Source organism: Heterocephalus glaber, unplaced genomic scaffold (genome assembly GCF_053883595.1).
Source record: "Heterocephalus glaber isolate CG9 unplaced genomic scaffold, H.glaber_assembly_v1.0 deba00000621, whole genome shotgun sequence".
Taxonomy (NCBI): domain Eukaryota; kingdom Metazoa; phylum Chordata; class Mammalia; order Rodentia; family Bathyergidae; genus Heterocephalus; species Heterocephalus glaber.
In genome coordinates this window covers 16,957,669-16,971,096 of record NW_028258153.1, presented here as the reverse complement: position 1 = coordinate 16,971,096, position 13,428 = coordinate 16,957,669, and the positions used below count along the sequence as shown (strand labels likewise).

The window sequence follows — 13,428 nt, the reverse complement described above, 5'->3', positions numbered from 1 at the left end:
GTGTTGGCCAATCACAGGCGAGAAAATGATGGAGGCGGGGAGAATGCTAATCACACCGCCTTGAGAACTGGGGCGGGAATCCCGGGCCTGAAGTCCCACTGAGTTTGCCGCACGCGCTCGCCTGCTGCACGGTACTAGCTACGAAGCTCTCCTTTCAGGGCCCCACTTCGGCTCCTCTTGCATCCTAGCCCTTAAAGGTCAGCGCTTGTGTAAATAGAACTGCAGTGCCACCTGTCTCCCTTCTGCGCGCTTGCACTGGGTGACGAAGAGGCAATACTTAGTCCCTAGTGTATGCCTAACAGTAATTAATCGTCATTAATGCAAGACCTGAAGCTCCTACAATTTCGAGGCAAGTACACGAGGCAAGTACGCGATGCAGGAGGGAAACGGAGCTTTACCAGCCTGATCGAGGAGAGTGAGCTCGTATAAACCGGAGGTCCCGACAGCCTCGCTCCCCGAGTGTCCCGGCGCCTGTCACGCGCGCGCGCGGCGAGTCCGGGACAGGCAGCTGGCAGCGCCTGCGCCTTGGCCCTTCCCCCAGGGACCTTCCCTAGCCCCTAGGCCCCGACCTTTATACGGTTGCATCTCGTAATCACTTCTTGCTGCTGTGACAAAATGAGTTTCTGACATTGGTAGGCTCCAGGAATGTTAGTCCTTATCAGCGAGTTTTCTAATCCCAGGCAGGTCCGGAGTCGCTCACAGGTAGCCTGACTCAGGGCTCCGTTCCGGCCGGGCCTCCGGGCTGCCGGCTAAGCCCGGCTCCGGAGAGCCGCAGGGGGCTAGGGGCGCCCGGAGCAGGCAGGCAGCAGGATCACGCAGGGCGGCCTCCGAGTGGGTTGTTGGGCTGCAGGTTTTAAATGTTCTACAAATGCCTCTTTTCTGTGTGTTCTAATTAGGTTGGAAGACAGGTGTTTAGCGTGCTAACCAAGACGGTTTAAATTGTGTCCCTCTCTCCCATCCCCTCCTTCCACTAAGAGAAAAAGGCTTTAAAATAGGCAGTGTCTGGGACATTTGAAAGACAGGGCTGGACTCTGTGGCTGAGACCCATTGCGAGTTATTGTCTTTTCTGGGTTGCCTGTATACACACTGGGAGACTAAGTTGCAGAAGAGCCATCTGGGTCCTGCTCATCACCCGACTTTGTGGGAAATAGAGATTATATGTATTAACCCCATCCTCAAAATTAAAAAGGAATAAATACAAATCACTAAACAGACATCATAAGCATTCATGATGTTTAAAAGGTACATCCCATTTTCCATTATTTTAGCTCTTTTGTTTGGGGGAACTGCTTGGCACCTGGTCTGCAAGCATCGCCGTTGAAAGTAGTGGGAGCTGGAAAGCTGGGGTGCACAGGCTGCCACTAAAGGGAGCCGGGGTGGAAGGAAGCGTGTGCGCCTGTGCACATGCCCAGGGCGGCCCTGGGCTTCCTCGCCCTTCTTGCAGCGTGTGCGTTATTGGGAATGGACAAATGTTGGCTAACAAAATTACTTGAAGTTGGAGAATGTCACTCACACAGGAATTTAGCCAGAATACTTGTGTTATTTCACTTGGTTCTGACTCAAACTGGTTTGTAAACCTTCTCTCTTAATCAACTGCAAAAACCTTAATTTTATTTAGAGATCTTTAAGAATAATAGAAGAAAACACTTCCATAAAGACTTATTTTGTGTTGTATTGCTTTTTATATCATTTTAATCTTTGCTTTTCCATATATTCAAGTTAAAGGCAATTTCAAATATGCTGTTTAACAGTTAGGCAGGGTGCTAAATAATTCATGTATTTTACCTCATTTAATCCATCCAACAATCAGATGAAGAAACTGGTACCAAAATGACTTGCTGAAAATTATTTAGTTCATGGAAATGGTAGAAATAAAATGTTTTACATATCATAATGACTAATAATGGTTGGGTAATAATGATACGATGTTATAAAAAATTGCTAAGAGCAGATTTTAAGAGTTTCCACTCTACAAAACAATAAGTAATAACTTGTTTTAGCCACTCTACAATGTATATAATTTTTACTTGTCAAGTAAAAAATTACTTAAAAACAAAAATTTCTGAGTCAACAAATTAGAAAACAGTAATTTTTAAAAAAGATGCCACTTATTTACTTTGTGGTGTTGGGGGCTTTGCACATGCTAGGCAACAGCTCTAGTACTTTATACCCTCAGCCCATAAAGTTGCAGTTTTAATGTTTTAGAACATTACCAACCATCCGTATTACCAAGCAAGTTACTTATTTCTCCTTCCATTTTCCATCTGTACAGCCATTCAACAAACATCAAATTTCTGAATTGAAGATACTTTTTAATTTAATTTTTTTTTTTTTTGAGACAAGTTCTTGCTTTGTGTTTAGGCTGGCCCTGAACTCACTTTGTAGCCTGGGCTGGCCTCAAACTTATGGTGATCTTCCTGCCTCTGCCTCCCAAGTGCTGGGATCACAGGCATGTGCCACCATGCCTAGCCCTGAATTGAAGATACTTTTGCTATATTGAACATACTTCTACAGAACCTAACTCATGAAATTCAACTTCACGTTCAAGGTATGTTTATTAATTGTTGAAAATCTTGAATAATGTGAACTATTCCATTTAATAAGTGTGTGACATTACATATATTTTGAAGTATTGATTTTGGATTTTGTCATCAAGGGATACTTACAGGATTTTAAATCTTACTAGGTTTATGTTTGCACATGAATTATTTTTCAATGCTGTAAGAATCAAGAGGTAGCTTTTTTATACTCTTATTTGTTTTGCAGTTCTGGACATCCAACCCAGGGCCTTCACACTGAACTACATCACCAGCCTCTGTATGTGTGTGTGTTTGAGACAGGGTCTTGCTAAGTTGCTCAGCCTGGGCTTGAACTTGAACTTGCCATCCTCCTGCATTAGCCTTCCAGAGTGCTGGGATTACAGACACACATCACCATGTACACTATTTACTATCTTGAAAATTGACCCTGAAATGGTGTTGTAAACATAGACACCTTTGATATATATATCTGGGCATGAATGAATGAATGAATGAATGGCAGCTGAGATTAATTTTTTCAACTTCACAACTGGCATTGAGTGCTTGGGTGCAGCCTTGCCACATGAACTACATCTCTCAGGTTGGCCAGACTCTACTAACTGTGGCAGCATTAGGTCCAAACTCAGCTTTGCCCTTACTAGCTGTGCACTGTGGGATTTCCCAGTTTTCAATATTCTCTTTTGTATATTACTTTAACAATGCAAAGAAACATATTATTTTCAGGTGTGTTTTATTTCTGACCACACTCCAGGGTAACAGCTATCTTTAGCAAGCAGACATTACTAAGTTTAGTCCAAAGCACAGGTGGTCTCACTTGCCCAGGATCAAAGTGCATGCACCTGACGTCAGCAGCCATTGTGCACACACAAGCCAGCACGGAGCAGGAACCCACACGCGCCTGCCTCCCTCACAGAAACAGTATCCCCAGACTGGTTCCTGCCATGTCCTCAGCATCTTCCTATCCCATCAGCCACATTCAGGTGAGAAACCACCAGGGGATTAGCCCCAAGAGACATTTGTCCAGGTCGATAATGAGAAAGCCTTGTTCACATTGTAAGTAGAAGAATTCAACTGTGATCTCTGGTCTTCTCCCCTCCCATGGTAGAACTGATAGAAAAGTAAAAGCAGCGCTCTTTTTCTCTCCCAGGTAATGGAGGCACCAGTCTTCCCCACATTGATCAGTGCCTCTCAGCTGCACATTATAACCACCTTGGAAGCAGTAAGAACCACTGAACCTTGTGCCCTGTTAAATCAGAATTTCTGGTTGAGGAATCTAGAAGTTGCTTTAAGAGTTTTTTTGTTTATTCAATTTGTTGCTGTTTTAACTGTGGAGATGATTCTAATTTTCATGTAGGCTTGAGAACCACTGAAAAGATGTTTATGATGTGTCCTCAGAATACCCCTAAACTGGGCCAGGGATGTAGCTCAGTGGCGCTGCACCTGCCTGGCAAGTGCAAGGTCCTGAGTTGGATCCCTGGTACTGGAAAAAAAAGAATAGCCCCACATTTGGGCCTACCTAGGTGCAAGAAAGGGAATAACAGCTGGGTGTGGCACCGCATACCTGTAATCTCAGTCCTCTGGGAGGCTGATGCAGGAGGATCCCACATTTGAGCTCAGCCTAGACAATTTAGCAATTTCGCAAGGCTGCTATGAAGGGAGGGGGCTGGGGATGTAGCTCAGTGTGAAGGCCCTGGGTTCAATCTCTAATGCCATAAATAATATGATATTAAAAATCATAGTAATATTAAAAATTAGTTGCATTGGTGTGGAAAATGGAGTGTCCCGAGAGAAGCAATAGGGAAGTGTGTTCTAGACTAATTGCATCTGAGTCTGTTTAGGTTGAAGGTAAAACTATGTAAAGCAATAGGTTTGAGGTAAAATGTATTAGCAGGAATGATAACCATAATAACAGCAACAGACGAATATTGAGAATTTCCAACATGCATTTTACATAATCTTAAGCATTTAACATACATAATCTCTTTTACCCCCACAAATCCTGTAAGATTTATATTCTTAACGCCATTCTGTAGGTGAAGAAACCAAGTTCAGATAAGCTGAGTAACTTGCCACGCCTTCCAGCTTGAGTTTCCTTGACTTCAAAGTCTGTATCAATCACAGGCCTCACTGAAGGCCTGGCAGCAAGCATGCATGATGCATGGGGGCCCAGTACTCACCACGGTAAATCCTAAGATAAGCAAGGTCCCTGTTCCTCAGCATCCCTTCCTGGGGATTGAGTAGAATCTTCAATTCTGGTCTGGTCCCTTGCATGTGGAAATAAAGTGTAGGAAGCTGACAGCTCTGGATTCATCTAGAACCCAGTAGTGTAAATCCAGATGCAGCCTGTTCTTTGGGCTTCGAAGAGCAGCCCTGAGGTGTGCCCCTCACACAGACTTCAAAACCTCCTGGTTCTTGACAAAGGAAGCCTCCCATAGCTGAGCGTTGATTCTGTACCTGCTGTGAGCCAGGCACTGGTCCCAGGACCCCAAGGAAGGACAGCATGGAGGGGCAAAGCAGGGCCTGGGGCGGCCCATCGGAGGAACTTAGTGGCTCAGTGAGGACCCAGGCTTGCTGGAAGGCTGAGTGTGAGTTGGTGATCCCTCAGAGTTTGCTGCAGGAAACAAACTACTCCAGGTGTTCAAGCAGAGAAAGATTAGGGCAGGGACTTACACTGCTGCTAAAAGGGCTGGAAGTGTAGAAGTCAAGAGGCTGCCCCTGGAGTCCTAAGGGTAAGGGCCCACCCACCTCAGTAGCTGTGATCTAGAAGTCAGGATGGTTCTTCATACTTTACGTCCCCTAAAATAAGACCAGATCTTATATTAATTTTTGCTCCAAAAGATGCAATAGGCCTTATTTTGGGGGGATGTCTTATTTTTTCATGTACAACAATCTACATTTATTCATGTATAAAAATCTACTCTTTTTTTTGGTACTAGGGATCAAACTCAGGACCTTGCGCTCTAGAGGCAGGTGTGGTGCCACTGAGCTACATCCCCCGGCCCTGGCTGACCATCTTAACTGGGGCTTATTTTGGGGTAGGGCTCATATTAAGAGCATCCTGAAAAATCCTGCTAGGGTTTATTTTCTGGTTAGGTCTTATTTTCTGGGAAATACAGTGCCACAGAGCTGGTGACAGGCCACTCCGAGCGACACCAAGCCCGGCAATATTAGCTATCTCGCAACATTACTTCTTATGATGGGGAATCTTGATGCTCAGTCAGTTTTGTTGAATTGGGTAACACCTAGGAAATGAGTAATGGACACTTCTGGGTGTGCCTGTGAGGTGATGGGCCTCAGGCTGAGGGGAGCCCCACCCCAAATGTGGACAGCACATTGTGCAGGCCCTGGGCCTGGGTGGGACAAGGTAGGAGGAGGAGCAAGCTGGTGGCATGTGCTTTCCTTGGGGTTTCTCTCTGCTTCTTGGCTGCCATGAAATGAGCAGCTTTCCCCTACCTAACCTTTCTGCTGTGCTGTTTCTGCATTTGAACTGCTGGCTATGGACTAAAACTTCTGAAACTGTGAGCCAAAAGGGACCCTTTCCTCCTTTAACATGTGGGTGTCAGATAATGTGTCTCAGAAACAAGACAGTGGCTAAGACACCATCCTCCTCCTTCAGCCTGCTGGGTAGCTGGTATTACAGGTGCATGCCACTGTGCCTGGGTATAACGATTCTTTTTTGTTTTTGTTTTGTTTTTTGGCACCGGGGATCGAACTTGGGACCTTGCGCTTTCGAGGCAGGTGCCGGAACCACTGAGCTAAATCCCCAGCGGTATACTGATTCTTATAAAATACAATCAATCAACCAATCAATTTTTAAAAAGGATTCTAGGTCAAGATTTTTAAAGAGGGCATGCCAGTATAACTACCTTGTGATTTATTTTATAGTTTTGTGGTTATCTATTCCCAGATCACTTTTCTCCACTAGATTATATGTTCTTGCAATCTCCCGTTCCCAGCTCCTTCCCTGGAAGACTATTTTGTAAAGATAACTGATATTTTCCAAAGATAACTGATAACTGTAAAAACTGCTACCACCCCATGCGCTCCTTTGCAGTGTGACTGCAGAGTCATTCTCCCACAGAGGAGGTGGTTAGAAGGTCCCAGTTTGCGTCTCTCAAATCCTGGTGGGCCTGGGATGGTTCCAACCATGAGAGTATGTTGGAACAGTACTTCGAATAGGTCAGCAGTGGCCACGCCATTTCCACCTGATTGTCTGGAGCACTGTTTCTTTGAAATGCTTCCTGCTGGAGCCCACAGGGAGTGGCCCATTGACAGTCCCAGCTGACAGTCCTCGTTGCCCCAGCTGCTTTCTGACACGTGGTGAAGGTGCTTCCAGTCCCCAGCCTTGAGTCACCTCAGTGGCAAACCTTCCCAGGGGACGTGCCCGACAGCATGATACAGAAGCAAGTATCACAGCTAGGCCCTCCCTAGGATCCTGAGCCCCAGCCCCAGGGAGTACAATTAAATAGCTGTTGTTTTACACCCCTCGCTTGGAGAGCTTTTTTACAAGAGCAATGACTGGAATATCCCAAACCTTCCTGCCTGTGAACTCTTAGATGATCGCGGAGACAACTTTTTTCCTTTTCACCTGACCCAGTTGGTGATCAACTTAGGCACTGAAGCTTGAGAACTTTCATCCATCTCACTTTCATCCTGTTGAATTTCACTGTTGATGATATGCATGTGAAATGTCTAATCTTTTAAAACACAAATCTTCGCCATTGATCTTAATATCCTGCTGCAGTGAGTTCCCCAGGTCAATTGTGTGCAGTGGGGGGAAAAAAAGGACCTCCTTTTATCCATTTTAAACATGCTTCCTTTTCATCTCATCTTGTCCTCTTGTTCTTCCCCAAGTAAAGCGATTTCCATTTTGTGGGGACCTAGACACAGAGGACTGAGTTGAGACAATAATCTTCCTTTGAGCTGGTCTCCCAGAAGGTCTCAGGTGCACTGGGACACCGAGTGTGGGTTTAACTGGTGACATAAAGGTGGGAGAGACACCATTCTAATTAGTCACAGGTTCAGTTCCAAGTGTTTAAAAATGGCCACTATGTTTGGCAAGAGGCAAGGGTAACTTCTTCTAGGGCTGGTAAACTGAGCTGAGGGTGGTGGGGAAAAGACTGGGAAGAAGCCTGGGTTTGGTCTCAGCTTGCAGACCAGCTGGGGCCTTTGGGCACGGCTACCTCTGGAGCCCACTTCATTGGCTAGGAAATGAAGAGGTTCAACTAGAAGGTCCTGCAGAGCACTTTGACCCCTAACAATGTATGAATTCTATTCGCATCATTTAGAAACATCTGCCACAAGCATGCATGGGAAGAAGGAGTTTGGACTCCAAAGAGTGTGCTTTCTTAGCTCTACAGCAGGGCCACACAGGACAACAACAACAACAACAAGTTGTCTTTTTCCAAAACAGAATTCCAAGTAGGCTTGTTACCAAACATAGATTCCTGCTGTGCATGTTAAGTGACATCCAGCAGCCTGCATCCTCTGCCTTTCTGGGCCGCTCCCTCCGTCGCTTGGGTTTGCTTCCATGATGTCACAGCTGCATCGCTGGACATTTGTGCTGGGACGACTTCACACCAAGTGACGGGAATGAACAGATGGGTGACAGCTTCTGCTGCATGGCTCACCTCGTGGAGGAAAAGAGAATATTATCCTGGTGAGCAATGCAAAGGGACTGGTCACTTCAGTCTCAAACCATCTGAACTTCCTCTTGAGCCTTTTTCTCCACAGAGAAGGAAAAACACAGTGGCCATGTGGGCTGATGGAAAGCACTCTGCTCTGTCTCACTCAGCCTGATTCTTCCCACTTCATTTCTGTCCTGCTAAATATTTCTTCTGCGGTGTGATTCTTAGAACTTCTTGAGACATAACTCAGACCTGAAGCTCTACATCCTGCTTTCTCTAAGTGAATTTTGACTTTGCAGCCTCAAGTGGTGGCCACATTTCTCATATCTGGTCTTGGGCTCCTCACATGCTCACTACCAGTGCAGGGTTTCTAGGTATTGGGGAATAGATTGCTTGTGATCAACACACTCTATCATTAGCAACAAGGAGCGTGCCAAGCCTCAGGGGAAACTTATTTGCAAAATTAATGAATGAACCCCAGAGGTCCTTAAAATTCATGGAAGGTATAGACAAAATTTTAGCTAACAAGGGCCGGGGATTTAGCTCAGTGGTTTCGCTGCCTGCTGTGCAAGCACAAGGACCTGAGTTCGATCCCCAGTACCAAAAAAAAAAAAAAAAAAAAATTTTAGATAACAAGTAGGAGAAAAACAGCAGTGAATAAAATATTTAGTGCCTAGAAGAATTTTTTGAAAATGGCACTCTGAACAAGAACCCTTCCCCACTTTCCTTAATTACAAAACGTGTCTCAGTGACCCATATGACAATGCAGACTTGAAAACATCATGGCAAAATTTATAACTAATGATATTTTGGGGAAAACTGAAGAGCTTGTAGGACGAATGGTTTGCTTGAGTTACTTGGTTAAAACAAATCATGGGTGGCACCGCCCCCACTGGGCTGACTTCAAGAAACTCTTGTGCTCTACTTTGTCATCCTTCCCTTCCTCAAACCCCTGGTATTCACTAATCTTTTATACTGGTTTTATGGGTTTGCCTTTTCAAAATCGCCTATAGTCAGAATCATGTAGTATATTGTCTTTTGAGAATGATTTCTTTCTTTTAAGTATGCATTGAAGATCCCCCCCATGTCTTTTTGTGCTGCTCTCTCTCTTTTTTGGGGGGTGGGGAGGTGGGGCTGGGAATTGAACCCAGGGCTGTTATACCACAATGACTCATTTTTCTTTTTTTTTTTTTTGTATTCTTTTATTGGTAGATTGTAGGTATACAACACAATTACATTTCTCATTGGGAATTGTACCTTTATATAATGCATCTTGGTTCTTATTTTTTCCCCATTCCTAGCCCTCCCTTCACGCCCTCCACCCTTCCCCATTTACAAAGATTTTATTTCCATTTTTTCCATTTCTCATCATTTTTTCCTTTCCCTTCTTTCCTTTCCCCTGCCCCTCCCACTACCCCTACCCCTTTGGACCTTTTCTTCCTATTTTACATTATTGATTATTCATTCTAATGATTGGTACATTTTAGGTATACAATATAATGACATTCATCATTGGAAATTTGCACCTTTACATAGTCTCTCTTGGTTCTTATTTTTCACCCTTGCCCAGCCCTCCCTTCAACCCCTCCAGTCTTCCCTATTTACAAAGATTTTGTTCCTATTTTTCCATTTGCTCATATTAATCCCATTCCCTTCTATCCTTTCCCCTAGCCCTCCCACTTCCTTCGCCTTTGCCCTTTTTCTTCCTATTTCACATTACCTATTATACATTTAGTCCTTATTTACACTTTCAGTTTCTCACACCAGAGAAACTATTCGGTATTTACACATGTGTGTCCTATTTATTTCACTTAAGAGTATGGCCTCAATGTGCATCCACTTAGCTATAAATGTCTCTAATTTCTCATTTTTTATGGCTGAGTAGTACTCCATTTTATAAAAAACCCACATTTTCTTTATCCAGTCTCCAGTTGATGGGCATTTGGGCTGTTTCCAAGTTTTACCTATTACAAACTGTGCTGCTATGAACATGGGTGCACATATATCACTGTGGTATGATTCTTTTAATTCTTTGGGGAAGATCCCCAGCAGTGAAATGGCAGGGTCAAATGGGACTTCCAGTCCTAGTTCTTTGAGGTATCTCCATACTGATTTCCACAGTGCTTGCACCAGCCTACACTCCCACCAGCAGTGGAGCAGGGTTCCTCTTTCCCCACAGCCCCGCCAGCATTTGTTATTGGTTGATTTCATGATAGCAGCCATTCTTTCTGGAGTGAAGTGGAATCTCAGTGTTGTTTTCATTTGCATCTCTCGAATGACCAGTGATGTTGAACATTCTTTCATGTATTTATTTGCTATTTCTACTTCTTTGTCTGAGAAATGTCTGTTCATTTCAGATGCCCATTTTTGGATTGGTTCTTTAAATTTGGAAGGTCTGATCTTTTTAAGTTCTTTATAGATTCGAGATAGTAAACCTTTGTCTGAGGAAGAGCAGGTGAAGATTTTTTTCCCACATTGTGGGTTGTCTCTTCACACTGCTGGTGGTTTCTCTTGCTGTGCAGAAGCTTTTTAATAAGAAGAGATCCCATTTTTTGATTGTTTGTGCTAGTTCACAGGCAACTGAGGTTTTGTTCATAAAATCTTTTCCTACACTGATGTCTTCAAGGGTTCTACCTAACCTCTGTTCCAACTGGTTCAGAGTTTCTATTTTAATATTTAGATCTTTAATCCATTTAGATTTTAGTTTAGTGCATGATGAGAGATATAGATCTAGTTTTAATCTTTGGCAAGTTGAAGCCCAATTTTCCCAGCACCATTTATTAAAGAGGCTATCTTTCCTCCAGTGAGGGTGTTTGGCTCCTTTGTCCAAGATGAGATGGCTGAGTGTGTCTGGCATTGTTTCTGCATCTTCTAATCTGTTCCACTGGTCCTCAAGACTGTTTCTTTGCCAGTACCATGCTGTTTTTATCACAGTAGCTTTGTAGTAGAGTTGCAGGTTGGGGATTGTGATACCCCCTGGCATGTCTCTGTTACCTAGAATTGCTTTTGCTATTCTGGGTCTCTTCTTGCTCCAAATGAATTTTTGGATTGTTTTCTCAAGGTCTATGAAGTATGCTGCTGGGATCTCAATTGGAATTGCATTAAATCTATATAGCAGTTTTGGAAGTATGGCCATTTTCACTATATTCATCCTTCCTACCCAGGAGCAGGGGATGTCTGTCCATTTTCTGCTATCATCTTCAATGTCTCTTTTCAGAGTGCCATAGTTTTCAGAGAAGAGGTCTTTGATTTCTTTTGTTAGGTTGATTCCTAGGTATTTCAGTTTTTTGGATGCTATTGTGAAAGGAATTATTTGCCCTATTTCTCTCTCAGTGAGTCTGTCATTGGAGTAGAGGAAAGCTATTGATTTTTGTGTGTTGACCTTGTAACCAGCTACTTGACTGAATTTGGTTATTAAGTCTAGAAGACTTTTGGTGGAGTTTCTGGGGTCTTCTATATAGAGTATCATGTCATCTGGAAATAATGACAATTTGACTTCTTCATTACCTATCTTTACTCCTTTTCTTTCTCTTGTCTAATTGCAGTGGCTAATGTTTCCAGACCTATACTGAACAAGAGTGGTGATAGTGGACATCCTTGTCTTGTTCCTGATTTTAGTGTGAAGGGTTTCAGTTTTTGACCATTTAGTATGATATTGGCTGTTGGTTTTTCATAGATGGTTTCTATCAGTTTGAGGTAGAGACCATCTATTCCAATTTTTTGTAGGGTTTTTATCATAAATATGTTGGATTTTGTCAAATGCTTTTTCTGCATCTATGGAGATAATCATATGGTTTTTGTCCTTGGCTCTGTTGATATAGTGTATTACATTAATTGATTTTCGTATATTGAACCATCCCTGCATCCCTGGGATGAATCCCACTTGATCAGGGTGTATGATCTTCTTGATGATCTTCTGCATTCTGTTTGCCATTATCTTGTTAAGGATTTTTGCATCTATGTTCATTAGTGAGATTGGCCTATATTTCTCTTTTTCAGTTGGGTCTTTCTCTGCTTTGGGGATCAAGGTGATGCTTGCTTCCAGGAATGAATTTGGGAGTATTGCTTCCCTTTCAATTTCATTGAAGAGTTTAAACAGTAGTGGCAGCAGTTCCTCTCTAAATGTCTTGTAGAATTCAGCAGTGAAGCCATCAGGGCCCGGGTTTTTCTTAGTTGATAAGTTTTTAATTACATTTTCAATTTCATTGGTTGATATTGGGTTGTTCAGAATTTTTAGGTCTTCTTCATTCAACTTTGGTAATCCATACGTATCTAGGAATCTGTCCATTTCTTCTGTGTTGTCCATCTTATTGGCGTATAGGTTCTGGAAGTAGGTATTGATGATCTTCTGGATTTCTGCTGGGTCTGTTGTCATTTCACCCTTTTCATTCCTAATTGCATGGATTTGGGCCTTTTCTTTCCTTTTTCTGACAAGGTTGGCTAAAGGTTTGTCAATGTTGTTGATTCTTTCAAAGAACCAACTCTTGGCTTCATTGATTTTTTTGTATCTTTCTCTTAGTCTCCATTGCATTGATTTCTCTTCTGATCTTTATAATTTCCTCCCTTGTATGAGCTTTGGGGTTGTCCTGCTCTTCTTTTTCTAGAAGCTTGAGGTTCAGCATCAGGTTGTTTAATTGGGCTCATTCTGTTTTCCTAATATGCATATTCACTGCTATGAATTTCCCTCGTATGACTGCTTTCATTGTGTCCCATAGATTCTGATATGTTGTATTGTCATTGTCATTTAATTGAGGGAACTGTCTGATTTCTCCTTTAATTTCCTCTGTGACCCATTGGTTATTCAGAAGTGTGTTGTTCAATTTCCATGTGTTTATGAAATTTTTTAAGTTTCTTTTGCTATGGATCTCCAATTTCATCGCACTATGATCTGATAATATACAGGGGATAACTTCAATTCCTTTGCACTTACTTAAACATGTTCTGTGTGTGAGTATGTGGTCTATTTTGGAGAATGACCATATGCAGCTGAGAAGAATGTGTATTCTGATTTTGTGGGGTGGAAGACTCTGTAAACATCTGTTAAGTTCATTTGTTCAAGAGTTCGCTTGAGTTCTTGTCTTTCATTACTTATTTTTAGTCTAGTTGATCTATCTATTTGTGACAGTGGGGTGTTGAGGTCCCCCACTACAATTGTATTAGTGCATATATGACTTTTCATGTCCATTAGTATTTGTTTTATATAGTTGGGTGCACTAGTATTTGGTGCATAGATATTTATGATTGTCATCTCTTCCTCTTGG

At 42.8% G+C, this 13,428-nt stretch overlaps 1 long non-coding RNA gene across 5 annotated transcripts in view; it reads left to right on the top strand.

Annotated features, from left to right (window-relative positions):
• The first annotated feature begins 60 nt into the window (after positions 1–60).
• Positions 61–13,428, top strand: part of LOC110350500 (uncharacterized) — a 172,896-nt gene continuing 159,528 nt past the window's right edge. For 2 of the 5 annotated variants that reach the window (XR_015449187.1, XR_015449186.1), the window contains exon 1: positions 62–2,548. This is a non-coding gene — a long non-coding RNA (uncharacterized LOC110350500). Of the gene's footprint in view, positions 2,549–13,428 lie in introns of all 5 variants that reach the window. The other 3 variants (XR_015449185.1, XR_015449188.1, XR_002397094.2) reach the window with 2 other exon arrangements.